Source organism: Podarcis bocagei (genome assembly GCF_964188305.1).
Source record: "Podarcis bocagei genome assembly, chromosome: 10".
NCBI lineage: Eukaryota > Metazoa > Chordata > Lepidosauria > Squamata > Lacertidae > Podarcis > Podarcis bocagei.
In genome coordinates this window covers 68,373,086-68,393,959 of record NC_138135.1, presented here as the reverse complement: position 1 = coordinate 68,393,959, position 20,874 = coordinate 68,373,086, and the positions used below count along the sequence as shown (strand labels likewise).

The 20,874-nt window shown below is 42.8% G+C and overlaps 1 protein-coding gene and 1 long non-coding RNA gene across 3 annotated transcripts in view; one reads left to right on the top strand and one right to left on the bottom strand.

Moving 5' to 3' along the window:
* Window positions 1–20,874, bottom strand: part of LOC308596697 — a 49,211-nt gene that overhangs the window by 2,843 nt on the left and 25,494 nt on the right. The window lies entirely within an intron of this gene.
* LOC308596611 (uncharacterized protein) overlaps window positions 1–20,874 on the top strand; it is a 60,845-nt gene that overhangs the window by 30,830 nt on the left and 9,141 nt on the right. Inside the window, exons 2-5 of one of the 2 annotated variants that reach the window (XM_081211885.1) lie at window positions 12,374–12,449; window positions 12,848–13,022; window positions 13,606–13,737; window positions 18,523–18,607. The gene's annotated coding sequence lies outside the window, so the exon portion shown is untranslated. The remainder of the gene's footprint in view (window positions 1–12,373; window positions 12,450–12,847; window positions 13,023–13,605; window positions 13,738–18,522; window positions 18,608–20,874) is intronic. The other variant, XM_081211886.1, reaches the window with a different exon arrangement.

The following is a 20,874-nucleotide window of genomic DNA, read 5'->3' as shown; positions in this document are numbered from 1 at the left end:
TTTTCTTCTCTTTTTTAAAAAAATAATAATTAATTTTTTAACATATAATTTTCAACAATTATTAAACATTCTTTTATATCTTCCAACAATCACATCTGAAATTTTTCAAATCTTTTCACTTAATTTACATTTCTTACTTTCACTATTACATTTAAATATCATAACTAATGTCTCTCTTCTATCTCTTCTTTGCAATATTTCATATATTTCTCCTTACAAAACTTCTTGTAGTCCTACTAGCGTAATTTGTTGATTACAGTTGCTCTTCAAATAGTTCGTATATTTCTTCCAATCTTCCATAAATCTCTGGTCCCACAGGTTTCGAATCCTTCTTGTCATTTTATCCAATTCTATGTAGTCCATTAATTTTATTTGCCATTCTCTTTAGTCGGTATTTCTTCTTGCTTCCATTTCTAGGCCAACAATACTCTTGCCGCTGTTGTTGCATATAAAAACAATTTAACATCCTGTCTATTAATATCCTCACTTATAATAACAAGTAAAAATGCTTCTGGTATACACACTGCTTTTCAGATAGACCTCAGAAAATAGTTTTCATAAGATGATTATGATAATATTTTTTTAAAATTGGAAGTTACAACAGAATGGAAAAGATGGCTATTTGTTTAGACAAAGCTGTAATGCTTCTTCTCTGCTCCTCTCAGGGTAGTGGCAGCACCAGAAAAAAAGATTTGAGTGGCACACAGAAGGGGACAGTATACAGTTGTACCTTGGAAGTTGAAAGTAATTTGTTCTGGAAGTCCGTTCGACTTCCAAAATGTTCGAAAACCAAAGCGCGGCTTCTGATTGGCTGCAGGAACTTCCTGCAGCCAATCAGAAGCCGCGGAAACCCCATTGGATGTTTGGCTTCTAAAAATAGTTCACAAACCGGAATAGTCACTTCCAGGTTTGCGGCGTTCGGAAGCAGTGCTGTATTTACGTATAGGGAAAAAACCTGGATGTACATTTCCAAAATATAAGATAGTTCTTCTTAATTGTATTTCAGTTCAACAATTAGTTTGATAAAATACATATTTTGTTATGTGCAAATGGCTTTAGATGCCTATTAGGTCCATAAATTACCATATGACATATATTCAACACAAAAAAACAGCGACAATTTGTTGTTGACAAAGGATAGCTGGACATATAAAGGGCCCCATTAATGGACTATGCAGAATTGGACAAAATGACAGGAAGGATTCGAAACCTGTGGGACCAGAGATTTACAGAAGATTGGAAGAAATATACAAACTATTTGAAGAGCAACTGTAATCAACAAATTACACTAGTAGGACTACAAGAAGTTTTGTAAGGAGAAATATACGAAGTGTTACAAAGTAGAAAAAGATAGAGATATTGGTTATAAGGTTCAAATGTAATAGGGAAAATAAGAAATGCATACTAAGAGATTAGATTGGAAAATTTTCAGACAGGACTGAGGGAAATCAAAAAAATTGAATAAGATGTAAAAATATGTTTAATTACTGCTGAAAATGGTATGTTAAAAAACTAATAAAATAATATATATATATATATATAACACCCCCCAAAAACCAAGACACAGAAGAAAACAATGGCATGGCCCTCCTTCCTTATATCAAGGGCACCACAGATAAAATTAGCAAAATCCTCCATAAACACAATATCAAAACAGCCTTTTGCACCAACCAAAAAATAGCCAATATCCTCAGAAACCCAAAAGATAAAATCCAGTTAGAAAACCAAGGGGTCTATGAAATACCCTGCAAAGTCTGCCCAGCCACGTACATTGGACAAACAAACAGACGAATAAATGCACGTATCGCAGAACACAAGAATGCCGTCAAAAAAGAAGAAAAAACTTCCTCTCTTTACCAACACATGAAAGAAACAGGACACGAAATTAATTTTGCAGATTCCAAATTGCTCTTTAACATGGAACATCACCACAAGAGAATAATCATGGAAGCCATCGAGATAGAGAAACACCCTCACAACATGAACAAGCGTGACGACACGTCCCGCCTGCCAGACATCTGGAAATTAGCCCTCCCCACAAAAACCGACACCAGAACCAGAGGCACACAGAACGCCATCTCCAATCAACCACACCAGACCCAAACCCAGACCCTCTCCACAGATAAATTACAGATACCATCCAGTAGCCAAACCATAGTGGCACCTCCGGATGCTGCACCCCCCTGCAATCCCTACACAGATCTGGCTGGCACAGGGCACAAAACCACAGCTCGCCCCTATACACGAAGCCAAGCCAGAGCACAACTAAGTGCAGTACAGCCATCTTCTCAGAAAAACTCTTCTCAGAAAAACTCAAAAAAACTCTTCACAAGCTCAAGAGGTCAAGACACGAAAGCTTTAGCAACTAATCCACACCTAATGACCCTCCTAAGTGGTACTCAGAATATCACTCAAGAAATCACTCAAGATATCCCTCAAGTAATTAATGAACAAAAGAAGAAAAGGCACAATAACCTGGGAACTTCCTCTCTGCCCAGAACGTTGGAGGCTATACACCACACCCCCTCAACAGTATTTATAGGAACTCAAACACTGAGATCCTGCTCTGTTCTAGTAACAAGAAGCCGAAAGCACCAGCCTGAAGATGACGAGTGAGACCTCGTCGAAACGTCGCCTAGACACCCCAACTCTTACACGGGAAGATACCCGAAAACACCAAAACCTGCATTCCTGTACCCGTGAAAATCTACGAAAGCATATATATATATATATATATATATATATATATATATATATATATATATATATATATGGGCCCCATTACCTTCAGTAGCTTAGGGCCTCATCAAACCTAAATCCAGCTCTTTTTGGGAGCCAACACGTTTGGGAACTAAGCTGTTTGAGAACCAAGGTACGACTTTATTTCTGGATAGGTGAGCTGTACCCCATATGTTAAGATCCCTGATTGGTCAAGCTCTCTCAAGGGAGTTGAGAGAATTAATGGCCTACTAACTGGAATGCGTGAGTTCAGTGTTCAGAAGTTCAATAGTTCTGTGTGTCAGTGTAGGAGTTGTGAGTCATGTCAGAGAGAGCTAGCAAAAGATCTGTGTTCTGTTCCTGTAAATAGTCCACTGTATATAATAAACACCTAACTACAAGTTCCTGGTTCCTGTGTGTGTGTGCAATCTCTCTCTCTCTCTCTTTGGAAACAAGGAAAAGCAAAATCTCCCTCTGGTCATAAAGCCCAATTGTAGCGTTAACCTTCATTTTTATTTATTTATTTAAAATGATCTATATCGCCATTTCTGGCCTGAATGGGACCCCAGGTAGCTCACAGCGCAACCAAAGAACATTGACAACCATAAAAACCAATAAAAAACCAATAACATAAATAAAAATACAATATAGAGTAGAAAGAACTGTGGAGCCAGCTCATTTCCTTTCTCCCCAAGCCCTGGAAAAGAAAAAAAGATTTCGCTTCTTTCTCAGAAGATTTCCCCTTCTTTTTCTGCAGTGTGCATTCCTTTGGGCGGGGAAGTTCTTTTGGCAGAACCATCCCTCTCTCCTGACTTTATTGCCATATATAAAACATTTGCATACCACCACTCATTAAAAGTCCATAGCATATAAAAATATAACAACAGTCCAGTAAGCTTGGTAGCAAGGAGCAGCAAATACCTGAGGGAGCAAGTGTGATTTTTGCAAGCACTCAAAACTTGTTTATGTTGTGTTTCAGGAGGGAGGTGATTCAACAAAGGGGAGCCTTTGACAGAAGAGACCCTCCCCTTGGGCTGCAGGAATGGGGAACCTGTGAGCCTTCAGATGTTAGACATATCCCACCAACCATGTTGGTTGGAGTTGAATGGGAGTTTGGAGTCCATTCATATTTTGACAGCAGAGACATCACCTTGCCAACAAAGGTCCGTATAGTTAAAGCTATGGTTTTTCCAGTAGTGATGTATGGAAGTGAGAGCTGGACCATCAAGAAGGCTGATTGCTGAAGAATTGATGCTTTTGAATTATGGTGTTGGAGTAGACTCTTGGATTGCAAGAAGATCAAACCTATCCATTCTGAAGGAAATCAGCCCTGAGTGTTCACTGGAAGGACAGATCCTAAGCTGAGGCTCCAATACTTTGGCCACCTCATGAGAAGAGAAGATTCCCTGGAAAAGACCCTGATGTTGGGAAAGATGGAGGGCACAAGGAGAAGGGGACGACAGAGGACGAGATGGTTGGACAGCGTTCTTGAAGCTACCAGCATGAGTCTGACCAAACTGCGGGAGGCAGTGGAAGACAGAAGTGCCTGGCGTGCTCTGGTCCATGGGGTCATGAAGAGTCGGACACGACTAAATGACTAAACAACAACAACATATTTTGACTGGCCTTCCCTGTGACATTCTTGGTCCTCACTAAATGGAGGCTGGGATACTCTTATGCTACTGAAGTTCTGTTTTGCTTATTTTTTTTAATCAATATTTTATTATTGGTTAACACTGACTTTTTATACAGGCAATTATTATTGTTGTAAAGGTAAAAAAAAAGGGGGGGGGAAAGGACCCCTCAATGGTTAAGTCCAGTCAAAGGCAACTATGGGGTTGCAGCGCTCATCTCGCTTTCAGGCCGAGGGAGCCGGCGTTTGTCCACAGACAGCTTTCCGGGTCATGTGGCCAGCATGGCTAAACCGCTTCTGGAGCAACGGGACACCGTGACAGAAACCAGAGCACACAGAAACACAGTTTACCTTCCCATCGCAGCGGTACCTATTTATCTACTTGCACTGGCATGCTTTCGAACTGCTAGGTTGGCAGGAGCTCGGACAGAGCAACGGGAGCTGACCCTGTTGCATGGATTTGAACCACCGGCCTTCCGATCGACAAGTCCAAGAGGCTCAGTGCTTTAGACCACAGTGCCACCTGCATCCCTTTTTTGTTGTTGTAAGTTGCTTTCAATGGGTTATGTCCCTGTGGAGATGGCAGTATTGAGTCTGTGGCTCATGGGCTTCTGGCTTGCACTCTTTATAAATATTTGAGGAGTGCGTTTATGACCCCTCTATTATTGTCCACGCTGGGTCACTCAACCATTGCTACTGTGTCTTTACTTTTAGCAGATCAAGATGATCAGGCCTCAGCAAAAAACTGCAAGGATTTTAGCATGGGCAGTTAGAATAAGATCTATTATTTGATTATTGATGTAAATCCCCAAAGTAGTAGTTTCTACCTCTATCTTCAGTACATCGAGCGGTAGACTCGTAATCTGGTGAACCGGGTTCGATTCCCCACTCCTCCACATGCAGCTGCTGGGTGACCTTGGGCCAGTCACACTTTTTTGAAGTCCCTCAGCCCCACTCACCTCACAGAGTGTTTGTTATTGGGGAAGAAGGAAAAGGAGAATGTTAGCCGCTTTGAGACTCCTTAAAGGGAGCGAAAGGCGGGATATCAAATCCAAACTCTTCTTCGTCTACATTTTATTTTATTTTATTGCCATGGTTAGTGGCTGATGCAAATTAAGATTCTCCTGATTCTGATTTGGATGGGCTTTGCTGAGAAAGCAGTATAGCAATATTTTAGCAAAAATAAAGGAACTGGAGGGTCATAGGTGGGAACTACTACAGAAGACAGTTCAACTGTATGTACAGTGGTACCTGTGGTTAAGTACTTAATTTGTTCCGGAGGTCCGTTCTTAACCTGAAACTGCTCTTAACCTGAGACACCATTTTAGCTAATGGGGCCTCCCGCTGCCTCCGCACCACGATTTCTGTTCTCATCCTGAAGCAAAGTTCTTAACCCGAGGTACTATTTCTGGGTTAGCGGAGTCTGTAACCTGAAGTGTCTGTAACCTGAAGCGTATGTAACCCGAGGTACCACTGTACAGTACTGAGCATTTTCTGTGATGGAGAGTTCCTTTGGACAGCTTTGATAAGGCTTAAAAATACGTGGGAAATACAACATTGATTGTCACTACGTGTTGGTTCCTGACAAGTTCCTGATTGCTGTTAGTCTTTCTCCTCTCCATCAGCAGTGGGCTTAATATGAAAAAGAATTCGTTGAGAATGGAAAGTTTGCCATGAAGCCCGCTATTAAAATAATTGCACATCTTTTAATGGTCTGAAGCAGACGTTGCTTGCACTGCACATTATATCCACTTTGTTTCCATAGTAATGGGGAGGGCAGGAAAACCCGCAAATAAGTTGCTAAGTAATCATGGGGGCATTTCATTTTTTTAAGTGCTTCACTTGCACTCTCTCAGAAAGAGGTGAGGTGGCATGAATAAATGAGTGGTTTAAGTTATAACACCAATCCACATCACAGAATTACATCTCATAATAAAGGTATTTTCCAGAAAGAAAAACTGCCTTTATGTCAAAGAGCTTTTGGGCGGCTCTTGTCCTGTGTGCAAATTGGAATGGAGGTTTCTGAGGCAGGACAAACATTTTGTTTGGCTCCAAGCCTTTGGCTTATAAATAGAAGCCCTCACACTCACACACAAACACACACAAATTATACTCAATGATGTTTGGGAATTCCAAGAAACCAAAACCATCAGTGGTGTGTTGAAAGGCTCAGCCCACCATCTTCATTCAAAATGGCATCTGATGGTATCTGAACGTGGACAAAAACCTGCTCTTTGATCTTAGAAATCACCATGCAAAATTTGGTTATGGTATCTAAAGTGGTGCTGAAATGCACAGTGAACAAGCGACTTTCCAAAATATACCAGAAATATGTGTTTGTCTGCACACACATGTGTGTATGTATGCATAGTGTATATGAGAATTCTGCTAGTAAGTTTCCTGAGCAAGGTCTGTACAAAGCTTTACTGAATATTAATGTTGAACTCTGATGCAACTGTTATTTAGTACATTGCATGTTCGCCACTTAGCGTTTCTACCATATTAAGCGATATATGAATTGCATGGATAAAGAAAACAAGGCAAAACCGAAGTGTTTGCTTTCCATTTGCTTGGATAGTTCTTAGCTTCTAACTAAGCCCTGTTACTTGATGGCCGGAAGGGGTCTGGCCCCCTCAAAATCACTCAGTGCTTGAAGGTTTGGTCTTTTATTTGCTTCTTGATAAACAGATACATAAAAAGCCCAGCAAAGCAAAAGCTGTAAACCAGGCGTAGGCAAACTCGGCCCTCCAGATGTTTTGGGACTACAATTCCCATCATCCCTGACCACTGGTCCTGTTAGCTAGGGATGATGGGAGTTGTAGTCCCAAAACATCTGGAGGGCCATTTGCCTATGCCTGCTGTAAACCCACAAGGAGGCTGATTAAACATCAGTGTGCAGGGAAGCCCTTTGAGAGTACTTTGTTGCTCCCATTCCTTCTTTCTTTCCCCCATGGGACAACCATTTTATAGGCATACATGCTCCAGGTGGCTTATATTTCATACACCAGACCCAGTGTCCCTATTTTCCAGGGACATCCCTGATTTAGAGAAGCCATCCCGGTTTATGTTTTGATCCAGGAATGTCCCACTTTTCCTTAGGACGTCCCTATTTTCATTGGAGAAATGTTTGAGGCTATGGAGTTATTTAACTGCTGATCTGTCAAAAGGCAATCTTGTATAGGGAAGCTTTAAAAAAATGTTTTATTATGGTTTTATATGTGTTGCAAGCTGCCCAGAGTGGCTGGGGCAAGCTGGTAAGATGTGTGGAGTATAAACAGTAAAATTCACATTATGGAATGGGACATCCCTATTCTCATCAGAGAAATGTTGGAGCGTATGCATACATGAAGGACATGAAGCGCCAGCAGTCCTTAAATTTAACATGCACATCCTTATGTTACAATGATGACAACATATGCCCTATGTTCACCCTGGGTGGTGGCTGTTGGTTTTTTTTGTAATGTCTGAAGTGGAGACTAAACAACTAGTTTCCTATTCATGTTCCCAGATCTTCCTTGTATAGTTTGGACCACTTGAGACCCAGGTTGAGATCCGTGAAGTTCATATGTGGGTGCAGCTCAGGCTTATTGACTGGAATTGACCGTCCAGCGGTCCTTTACCTTTTTTTTTAACCACTGGGATATCTCTAATTTGTCTCCCTTTTGCACATGAGGTCATTGGAAATAGCCAAGAGCACAACATAACTGTTGCACCAGCAATAGGGGGACCTAAGTGTGCAACTGATGGTGGATCTTGTGGGATGTAATCCATTGGTACAGTCAAATGCAACATTCCTTATTTCCCTAGAGTGGCCACAGGCAGGGGGACATCCAGTCAAGGTAACTTCCTGTTCCACTGGTTTGGAGCAATCCTCCCCCTGCGTGTGACTTGGGAGATGGCCCTGGCCCTGTCTGGCTCCACAAAAGAGCTGAGTCATGTAGCCATTTTCTCAGTCTAGCTCCGTTGTCTTGTTCTTTCTCTTGCTTGCTGCTCTCCTGCAGCCATTTTGTTGTCTTAATGAATGAATGAATTTATTAATACGGTCACAGACCAGCCGCAACACACACAATATCGCAGATCATAAATATATATATATATATCAGAAATACAAAGGACAATATGAATATAACAAGGATTTAAATATAAAAATTAAAATTAATTATTAGCGTGCTCCCTGTAGTTAACATTTAGGGGTTTGGTCATTATGGGATACCACTTGCTTCCTGGGATTGATTGCAGACACACAGAATTTGGCTACATTTAATGTAGTCTTGGGATTCTTGTCCTATAGCAGTAGTTTTAAACTATGGTGTTCCGATACTTTCCTGGACTTTTGCAAAACAGGTGTAATAAAAGTCAAACGTATATCCTCATAAAGACGGCAACGTAATAGTACGTGTGGAGCAGTTTCAACTTCCAACGAGCCACAAGGGCAGACCCGTGCTGTATATGGTTTACCCTCAAATCTGCCCGTTGTCTTAATGTAATTTTTGCTGTCTGCTGGCTCTCAGCCACTAACACCTGAGTTCAGTCTCCATATGAGAGGAACTCGCAGTTTGTTGTGTGACTACCAAGTAAAGTCTGCCTTTCAGGGATCAAACTGTGAACTGAAATGTGAGCAGTGGCGTAGCGTGGGTTGTCAGCACCCGGGGCAAGGCAAGTAATTTGCGCCCCCTAACCCGTGGATTTGCGCCCCCTAACCCTAACCCCCAGATGTTGCGCCCGGTGCGGCCGGCCCCCCCTGCACCCCCCACGCTACGCCACTGAATGTGAGTCAACGTTTTGTTGCTTTACTCAGAAAGACTCTTGTGTCTTTATTCTTTTAAGAGGGATCAAAAGGGAGACACCAGGAATAAACTCAACTAAGAGATTCAAACAAATCTGCAAACAAGCTTCCAGCTATATTGAAGGGAATCTGTTCTGCTACATCACTTCACTCGCATGAGGGAAGGAAGGATAATACTTATTGAATATATCCTTTCCTACTATCCTTAACATTCCCACAGATCTTGGGGCATCTTAGGTGTGGATTTTGGCTCTGCATGAGCACCCAGCTCTGGTCAAAGAAAGGAGCTGCAATGAAAGATTGCATACCCTCCGACATTTCTCCAAATATCTTAAGCGCAGGTTCAATCAGCTGCACTCCCTTATTGTAATAAAACTTCATCAAAGCCTCAATGCCTTTCTGTGTCTTTCCTTTCAGTGTCTCCCTATGACACCTCCAAGAGAGGTTTTTATTCAGGAATACACCCAGATATCTAAATGAGCGGGTTCATTCTATAGACAGCTGATCCAAGCACCATCTATGCCTAGGACTGTGTCTGCCAGCAATCTCAATCTTGGTACCAGCAAAGTTTATAGATAGGCTTTCCTGTTTACACTATGCGCTGCGGGAAGGCAACGTTAGAAAGGGGGTGTTATGTACTGAGTTGAATAGGATCCAAACTGAAGCAGTCTGATTGGTCCTAGAACAATAGGATCCAAATTGCAGCAGTCTGATTGGTCCTAGAACAATAGGATTCAGAATGCAGCAGTCTGATTAGTCCTAGAACAATAGGATTCAGAATGCAGCAGTCTGATTGGTCCTAGAACAATAGGATCCAAATTGCAGCAGTCTGATTGGTCCTAGAACAATAGGATTCAGAATGCAGCAGTCTGATTAGTCCAAGAACAATGCAGCAGTATGATTGGTTGGCAGGAACCACCCAATCATGCTCCAGATATAAGTGAATCCACAACCTGATTGGCTTACAGTAGAATTCCAGAATTAACCAATCATGTGCAGCCCATTGTGTAAATAATGTATATAAAGCAGATACTTTGAGGGGACTTTCATTCATTCCTCCTCACCACTATGAGCTGAATAAAGAGCATGAAATCACTTTGCGACTCTGAGTATATTTCAGGGTGAAAATATTAAATGCCCAGGAATCCAAATCAGAAACTTGATTGGCTTAAGAGAGCCAGTAGTATCTCCTGAGCAACAAAACATTGTTAACGTCTTTTGTGTGACAGGCTGTAGCCATCCTATCTGAGCAAGCTGGATTTTAATTCAAATTGAAATACATATTGGGAGTGCCTTTCCGATCTGTTTAATGCACTGCTTTTCTTCAACATTGCCGAAGGAAGAGGAGCCCGGCGAGGTGGGATGCAGATTCTGAAGTGGACAAAGAGTGGCAATTCATATTCGACAAACCAGATGTGAGGGAAGTTTTAGAGGCTGTTTATCCATTGCTGCCAGTCAGATCAAATTTATATCCTTGCCACTTCAGTGATGGATATTACCGTTCACACAGTTGGATAAGTGACCTTGTCAGCATTATTGGGGGAATATATTTTTATGCTGAAATTATTCACAAACTCTCTGGCGCTTTTAAAGGACTGCGGGTACCTTTCGTTAGAATTTTAAAATTGTCACCTGTTCTTCTCTTCACGAGAAGACATGCCTTTTTAAATATATAGGGCAAAAGAGTTGTATACTCCACAATCTTGCAACGTCTATAAAAGCTATGCTGTTGATATTGTTGAAGGGATTATTAGGTTATATGCAATGAAGCTGTTACATTTACACAAGGACTTCCGCCTGCACAACAGGGCCCTGTCTCTCCTTCTCTTCTCACTACATCCCCCCCCCCCCACTTATAAATCTGTTCTGGGGTTTTCCCCAACCTCTTGCACTTGTGGGAAGTCCTTTCAGTAACAATCTATCCATATCTCTCTTTGTCTCTCTAGAAGCAGTGCTGGATTTACGTACAAGCTAAACAAGCTATAGCTTAGGGCCCCACTCTCTCTTGGGGGCCCCCAAAAAATTTAAAGGAAAAAAAACCTGGGTGTACACTTCCAAAATATAAGATAAAAAACAAATAAAATAAAACCTACATACAGCAACAGCATTTTGTGTTGTGTAGGCCCCTATGATGTAAGTAATGGGCCCTGCCTGCTAGCCTGCTCCCTAAAATATCACTGGTTTGCTCATTTTGATATATAGGGTGCCTACATTCTGCATGTGCAAATGGTTTTAGATACCTATTACAGTGGTGCCTCGCAAGACGAAAAGAATCCGTTCCGCGAGTCTCTTTGTCTTGCGGTTTTTTCGTCTTGCGAAGCAAGCCCATTAGCGGCTTAGCGGATTAGCGCTATTAGCGGCTTAGCGGATCAGCTGATAAGTGGTTTAGCGGCTTAGCGGATCAGCTGTTAAGCGGCTTAGCGGATCAGCTGATAAGCGGCTTAGTGGATCAGCTGTTAAGCGGCTTAGCGGCTTAGGATCAGCTGATAAGCGGCTTAGCGGCTTGGGAGAAAGGGGGGGGGGAAACCCCCGCAGGAACTCGCAAGACATCTTCGTCTTGCGAAGCAAGCCCATAGGAAATTCGTTTTGCGAAGCACCTCCAAAACGGAAAACCCTTTCATCTAGCGGGTTTTCCGTCTTGCGAGGCATTCGTCTTGCGGGGCACCACTGTAGGTCCATAAATATAGCATATATTCAACACAAAAAACAGCAACAATTTGTTGTTGACAAAGGACAGCTGGGCATATAAAGGGCCCCATTACCTTCAGTATCTAAGAGCCTCATCAAACCTAAATCCAGCCCTGTCTAGAAGTTATAAGTAGATTTATCCATATAAGCAATCATTATTACAGTACAGTTTGCATAGACATGGAACTTTAAAGGAAGCAACAGCAAACGGGATTTACAATCTAAGTTCTTTTTAGTTGATTGGTTTCATTTTAAGCAATACATACTAGAACTACCAAACGCCTTGCAGGCCACAGTTTTCAAGAAAACTGTTCTTCCTGTTACCCGTTTGCAATCAGCAGTTGATCTGCAACCTTATTCAATCTCTCATGTCTCTTATAACCAGTGCTTTTTTCTGGGGGGACACAGGGGTTTAGCATACCCCTAAACATTTTGTGAATCTAACGGGAGAAGAAACTGATTTTTAAGAAATATTTAGTTTCTTCTCTAGCACGGTGAATCGTCAGTTCCATTGCTACCTCTGAAGGTGGCCTCATTTCCTTTCCCAGTGTTTCCTGAGTCTCAGTCAGAAGCGAACATTTAATGTGTGAAGCAGTGTGGAATGTGGATGTGTGATAATATGAGGTAATGCATGTTCTTTGTACTTTTGTCCATTTACTGTATTTGTTTTCCCCAATTTGATCTATAAAATGGTGATTTTCTTGAGTCAAAATGAGAGTACCCCTAAACATTTTTTTAGAAAAAAACACCACTGCTTATAACCATTTTGCAGCAATTATGAGTCCAGTGAGATCTCATATCGTGATTTCATTGCATTTCTTCCTTTACAATTGGAATCTCTGTCTTTTGGTTTTTCCAATGCACATGGCTGCCCGATCAGACAGCACATCTCTTCCATGATGCTTCTTTTGTACCAACCTTCCTCATTCTGGGGCCTCAAGATGTTTGGGGCTACTGTTAAGTTGTGGGTGAACATATCAGACGACACAGCGATTTTTCAAACAGCTCTTGTTTATTCACAGGCCAGAACAGAACTGAACTGAAGGCTTCAGCCAGCCTGCTTATATAGAGCTCCACTACAACGCAACAGTAACAACTTTCTGTAACTATCCAATCACTGAATGTCACTTTCAATTCCTTATTTGCATAGGCGGACCTGAGTGAAAACTATCTACAGTATCCCCCTGCTGGCCCAAGGTGAGAACTTCAGTACATAACAGCTACAAATCCCATCGACCTCAGACAGTGCAGCTGTGGTGGCTGAGACTGATGGAAATGGTAGTCCACAACATCTGGAGGGCTTCAGCTTGGGGAAGACTGCTTTGCATTAATATTTCAAACATAATGGGACAAATGGAGATGGCTGTTAGTGGCAAGGGAACCATACTACCTTAAAATCTGTGAACCACAGAGGCGTGTTTCACTTCCTATCATGGTAGGGCTGACACATATACGAAATCTTCTTCCAGCCCTTCTCTCTCCTCTGGATGTTGGCCTTCGAACAAATTTTAGTTGGGGGTAAACTGCAGTTTTTAAAAAGCAAAATAGGAAAGCAGTCCGTTACCAATGATTCTAGTTGATTTGGCAAATTAATGTTTTAGATCACCATGCAGCGGTAGACATAATTAAATGTCAGAGGGAGAGAGGGAGAGGACTAAATGCATGAATAAAATATCTTTTATTTTATCATTACATTTTTATAATAAAATTTACTTGTCATCTTAATGTAATAATGTAGCTAACAAGATAATTTATTTCTGAATATAATTGAGATGTACAGAATGAGGAAGCAAGGCCCTCTGAGATGTCAGATTCACTCTGTTGGAGAGAAGCTCATCTATGGAAGCTGGTGAAAAATTAAAAACAAACTCGCAGAAAAAAGTTGACGTTGGTGTGGAGAAAAGAGGGATGGGTAAGTTGAACAGACCAGTGCAGTAGAAATGCAACATCATAGGTTGCGTCTCAACTAATGATCTCTGAAGACCATTTCCCACCCTTTTTGGACCTTTACTATCTGATTTGTTCATTCTCTCCTGCCTTGATTCTCATTGCCTTTTGTCTACTAGTTCCATCTGGTACGCAGGCTGAGACCCTACCTGCCTGTGGACTGTCTCGCCAGAGTGGTGCATGCTCTGGTTGTCTCCCACTTGGACTACTGCAATGCGCTCTATGTGGGGCTACCTTTGAAGGTAACCCGGAAACTGCAACTAATCCAAAATGTGGCAGCTAGACTGCTGACTGGGAGTAGCTGCCATGTAACACGGGTCCCGAAAGACCTACATTGGTTCACAGTACGTTTCTGAGCACCATTCAAAGTGTTGGTGATGACCTTGAAAGCCCTAAATGGCCTTGGCCCAGTATACCTGAAGGAGCATCTCCACCCACATTGTTCAGTCCAGACACTGAGGTCCAGCTCCGAGGGCTTTCTGGCAGTTCCCTCACTGTGAGAAGTGAAGCTACAGGGAACCAGACAGAGAGTCTTCTCGGTAGTGGCACCCACCCTGTGGAAAGATCTCCCATCAGATGTCAAGGAAATAAAGAACTACACACAGTGGTTCTCAATCTTGGGTCCCCAGATATTTTTGGCCTACAACTCCCATGATCCCTAGCTCACAGGACCAGTGGTCAAGGATGATGGGAGTTGTAGGCCAAAAACATCTGGGGACCCAAGGTTGAGAAAGGCTGCTTTAAGACATCCGAAGGCAGCCCTGTTTAGGGAAATGTTTAGGGAAGTTTTTAATGTTTGATGTTTTATCACTTTATTATTATTATTAATAATATTCCGTTGGAAGCTGCAAAGAGTGGCTGGGGAAACCCAGCCAGATGGACAGGGTATAAATAATAAGTTGTTGTTGTTGTTGTTGTTGTTGTTGTTGTTGTTGTTGTTGTTGTGCCTCTTTTTAGAGTGTATGACTCCTTTTTAACACAATATGGCTGCCATCTCACATCCCTGCAGATGCAATTCCCAACGTCGCACCATGGATATATGAGGATATTTGGAGGATATATGATGGTACTGCCATGTATTGCAGCTGAGCAACCATTCCTAGAATTATAGAACTGCAAAGTTGAAAGGGACCACGAGGGTCACCTAGTCCAGGAATCTTTTGCCCAATGTGGGGCTCCAACCTACGACCCTGAGGTTAAGTCTCATGCTCCACCCATTGAGCTAAGTGAATGGGCATTTGGCTCCCATCTAAAACCTCCTCCCACCATTGTAGCAAGCAGGGACACCGACTGGTGGTGTTGACTGGTGGCATCAGTGGTAATAGCAGGCAGGAGCTCAGTAATGATAATGGGGCCTGCCAGGGTATCTGGACCTTGGGAATTGCCCTAGTGTGCTGAGCACTGATGGTGGGATTGGATCAGGTTGTTGTTGTTGTTGTTGCTGCTGCAGCAGCAGCTGGGAGACACTCCCAAACTTCTACTAGTCCGGGCAGGCAATACTAGGCCTTGGTATGCAGCAATTTACTAGGTGCTGGTGGCGCTGTGGGTTAAACCACAGAGCCTAGGACTTGCCGATCGGAAGGTTGGCGGTTCGAATCCCTGCGACGGGGTGAGCTCCCGTTGCTCGGTCCCTGCTCCTGCCAACCTAGCAGTTCGAAAGCACGTCAAAGTGCAAGTAGATAAATAGGTACCGCTTCGGCGGGAAGGTAAATGGCGTTTCTGTGAGCTGCTCTGGTTCGCCAGAAGCGGCTTAGTCATGCTGGCCACATGACCTGTACGCCGTACGCTGGCTCCCTCGGCCAATAAAGCGAGATGAGTGCCGCAACCCCAGAGTCGGTCATGACTGGAGCTAATGGTCAGGGGTCCCTTTACCTTTTACTACATGTTGCCACTCTGCTCCACAAATATAATAGGTTTCCAGGTCTTGGTGCACAAGGTTTAGCCTCTATTTTGCAGCTGATCCTTTGATTTTAAGATGGAGGAGGTGGCCTTGTTTTGCAGATTGGGGAAGAGGGGTCTGTGCTGCTGTTTGCTCCCTCTGTAGGTTAAAAAGTTGGCTGGATGTTTTTGTTCAGGAAAGACAAAGCATTAAGAAGTGTGTCTGTGTGTGTGTCTAGAGGAAACTTAAATGTCAGGCTCATAACCATAAAGGAATTGGCAAGCCCCCAACACGATATTTTCAATAAACATGATTTGCTTTTTTAGAGATGGGGGGAAGACTCCTACTTTGTACAAACTACAAAGAATTATGTGAAATGCACTACAAATGTCGGAGGTTTGCATGGCAGAAGATGAATGTCTCTGTCCATTTAAATTTTGTTAACCTGATTTGGCAGGGGATTGTTGTGCTAGGAGGACCGGAGCTGCGAGTTCAGTCTAAATCAAAATAAGTAGCTATCTGTTGTGGTACCTGGAGCCAGATTATGACGTGGCAGGTGGCTATGCAGCACATCACCCATAATTCCCCCTCGTGACACTCCTGCGACATAAATTAGAGCAGGAAGTGCAGGGGCTGCGCATCAATTATCTTTAATGCTGCGCTGTCTCTCATGCACAATTGGTGCACTATGGTGTATTATTTAGGCTGCGCGGCAGAGTACCTGTAAATTGTATTTTGTTTGTTCCTTGCAGCTGCCAGATGGTGTGGAACTCTATACAACATCTCTTAGTGTTGCTGAATTTTAAGCAGGCAAATAGAATGTTATACAATGTTTTCCCTGTCGCTCTCGTTCTTCACCATGTGCTCACCCTGTTTGATGCTCGCATGAATTAGCAACTGGTACTACTCCCCACCATTTTGCAGTCTTAAATCCCTCACAATTGCCTTGTACTTGCTTGCGTTGATGACAACAATGGCTAGCCTGTGTGGAGCGCTTTTCAAAATGCTCCGATTTGTTCTCTTGGCTGTATCTTGCATGCGTGTGTACATCCAAGGGGCACAATCCAGCCCAAATTAAGCACTTTTAGGTCCCATTGATTCCCATGGAAAGGATATGAGCCCTTGTTTAACTCTTCCCTTGAAATGACTTAACAGGACTTCACCTGGATTGGATCGTGCAGCCTGCTCCAAATTGAACTGTCATTGAAATTCTACTCAAGAGTAGAACTCCGTCGTATAGTTAGCAGAGTAAAAACTTAAACACGTTGCAGGATTCCCAAAAAACAGAACAGAGGCAATTGTATTTCATCCAGCAGAGCTTTACTGATACCAAAGGCAAATAAGCATAATGGTCACAAATCCGATACATTCAGGATTGGCACTGGCCATAAGAAATCCAGTTGCAGCAGACTTAACTTACACTTACAAGAACTTACAATAAGTCTAAACCTTAACACTGAGCATACTATGTACAGAGCACCACACAGGGATAAGAGAAAATCAGTGAAACCCAGGCTCCTTCTGACCTCTTATTATATAGTCAGCATGACCTTGAAGAAGAGATAACAGAACCAGTTTAAGCCAGCTGTACTCAGCTTCTCTGAAGGAATAACCCAAACATCACAAACCTTCTGCTTGTTTCTTTCACACACAGAAGCTTCCAGAAGCTTCCAGAAGCCTCTTGAATCAATTAGAACAGGAAAGATCTGTACATATCAGATTAATACTTTCTGCACTAAGAAATGCAAACTGACTCTTCTGTTTCTGTTTATCTTCATGGATACTTTGTGGAATCTTACTCAACCTGTCTGTCACTAGAAAATCTCCTAACATGTTATTTAACACAAAAAACACACTTAATTCTGGATTTTGCTTCACGTAATATACACGTTTTGCTTGTGATCCTTTAGAAAATGAGTAGCTAACCTGATGCAAATAGACTACAACCTTACCATCCTTGACTCCTGGCCATGAAGACTGGGGCTGGTGAGACTACAAATAAGCCACCTTTGCCCCAGAAGTATGCATATGTTGAAAAATAATATCCACAGATCTTGTAAAGCATGCTCAGTGCACTGTCCTAATGCATAAAGGTAAAGGGACCCCTGACCATTAGGTCCAGTCACGAATGACTTTGGGGTTGCGGCGCTCATCTCGCTTTACTGGCCAAGGGAGCCGGTGTACAGCTTCCGGATCATGTGGCCAGCATGACTAAGCTGCTTCTGGAGAACCAGAGCAGTGCATGGAAACGGCGTTTACCTTCCCGCCGGAGTGGTACCTATTTATCTACCTGCACTTTGGCGTGCTTTCGAACTGCTAGGTGGGCAGGAGCTGGGACCGAACAACAGGAGCTCACCCCGTCGCAGGGATTCGAACCACCGACCTTCTGATCGGAAAGCCCTAGGCTCTGTGGTTTAGACCACAGCGCCACCCGCGTCCTAATGCATACCAGAGTGAAAAATATCTTAATAATGGGAGATGCATAATGATTCAGAATATGGGCAAGTTTCCACACGTTTAGGAAAATATCAAAGAGCACCTCAAAGAGGAAATGATCAAACTGCTCTGAATCTAGACATACGAGGGTGGATGTGGCACTGAAGGGATGTACAGTGGTTCTCAAACGCCAAAAACCCAGAAGTAAGTGTCCTGGTTTTCGAATGTTTTTTGGAAGCCGAATGTCTTCCAATAGGCTGTCGGCTATTGTTTCTGCACCAATCAGAAGCAGCGCCTTGGTTTTCGAACATTTCAGAAGTCAAACGGACTTCCGGAACAGATTAAGTTGGGCGCTTTTGTTTTTGCTATTTATTTTACGTTTTTGTTTTTGAGGCATTTTTGGTTCATTTGGTTTTGTGACTGTGTGGAACCCAGTTCAGCTATGGATTGATTGATTGATTGTGTGACTGTGGAAATGGATAAAAGCCCCCCATCCAAACAGTGACTATCATCAGTGCAGGTAAGAAAATAATAATAATTTTAATTTTTATCATCTACAATACTGTCTTATTTATTTTATAGTGCAGTGCATTGATTATTGCTTTCATTTTATGGATCAGTGGTCTCTCTCATTAGGTAGTAAAATTCATGTTAAACTGCTGTTATAGGGGTTGTTTTTAAAAACCTGGACGGATTAATCCATTTTGCATTGCTTTCTATGGGAAAGCACACCTTGGCTTTGGAATACTTTGGTTTTGGAACGGACTTCCGGAACGGATCAAGTTTGAGAACTGAGGTACCACTGTACCAAGATGCGTAGACAGGGGTTTCATCTAATGTGGGACACTTGACCTGTCAGATATTGATCAGGCAAATGCATGGCAACAAAAACTATCACATGAACCTGCCTTATACAATGTCATATTATTTGTCCTTCTAAGTCAGGGTTGTTTACTCTGACCTGCAGCAGCCCTCCGGGATCTCTGGCAGAAACATTCACCACCACCTGCTTCTTCATTGGAGATGACCGAGGCCCAGGACTTTCTGCATTTAAGCCATCCTGGGTGGAAGCGTCATTGGGGTGGGGGCTTAAAATAAATTTGTAGCATAGGTCTCCTGCCATGCATATAGGTAAAGGGACCCCTGACCATTAGGTCCAGTCATGACCGACTCGGGTTGCACGCTCATCTCGCTCTATAGGCCGAGGGAGCTGGCATTTGTCCGCAGACAGCTTCCAGGTCATGTGGCCAGCATGACTAAGCTGCTTCTGGCGAACCAGAGAAGTGCACGGAAAAACCGTTTACCTTCCTGCCAGAGTGGTACCTATTTATCTACTTGGACTTTGACGTGCTTTCGAACTTCTAGGTGGGCAAGAGCTGGGACCGAGCAATGGGAGCTCACCCCGTCGTGGGGATTCGAACCGCCGACCTTCTGATCGGCAAATCCTAGGCTCTGTGGTTTAACCCACAGTGCCACCCGCGCATATACCTCCATCCAATTCTATGTGCACAATCTCTTGAGTCACAAAAAAAGGTTTCTATTTTAATACCAAAACTGCATGTTACACACATCTGAAAGGACCCCATGGTCCACAATAGGGTCTGTTTTTATTTTAACATTTCACCCAACCCATAAAAAATATTTTCTTGATGTTGGCAGCACAAGAGAATTGTAGAAAGTCTTGTATTTAGGATTGCAAAAAATGTATAAGCTACTAAATGTACTATGCTACAGTTAGGGCCAAGATTTTGAAGACTTTAGACACATTGGGTAGGTATGCAAAGAATTAAGACTATTATGGATATTCCTGGGTATAAATGGCCAAGGAATTCTGTGGTTCTGAAACTGAGAGAGCTGAAGAGTTTAATCTCAATGAAATGTTTAAAAAAGGTTTGTGTGTTGAGGGGGAAGATTGCAAATATGCTTGTATCAACCAGCCTGGAGTTTAGTGACGAAAAAAACTGGTAAGATAAAAGAATTTCCCAAGAAAATGGGAAAGAAACATTTGGCTGGGAATATTAATGGATAAGATTTTGTATTTTTAGTTTGAGAGGGTTGTTTTTTAAAAACAAACAAACAGTGAGATATACTGAAAGCAGCAATATAAAGATCAAATAGACAAGGTGCAAGAGGTTGGGTAATAATTCAGATAGGAATTTAATTTAATTTAGTGAGGAATAGGGAGAGGACAATGCATTTTGTATTCTATTTTCAATGCTATATGATTTATATGCAGCCCTTAGGCATTTTTACACTCCTGGCTGGAGAGCAGAATTGCAAAATTCGGAGAAGTGTGGATTTTGGAAGAGGATAGATGTGCTTTGCTTTACATATTGTTTTGGGAAAGCCTCTCCTCCTCCCGGAGGGGAGGGATTGTAATCGGGAGCCTTTCCCACGCTTTGCAGGGGGCGTGCCAGCGCCCTGCCCATCATCCCTGCTGACGCGCCCGCTCCCCGGTCAGTCTTCCAATCGGTAGGAAGCTCGGGGGCGGGGTTTAGCCGCCTAAATGCAGCCGCGGCAGCTCTTCCACTCATTGTGCTGCCGTTTCCATCAGGTCCCCACCCACATTCCCTTTAGTTCATCCTTTCTGAATGACCTTGCTATGGACCTTTGGTTGGTCGCCTTGGTTGTCCGAGGGGCTTGGAAGGAGTTTTTTCCCAATTGGCAAATTGGCACCGGCCTCTTGGTTTTTTTCCGTCTACCTCGTAGCAATCGTCACAATTTTCTGGTATTGGCGGTTAGGCACTGGAATCTGTGGTTGGTGTATGGAAGGGCAGGGTGTGGCCA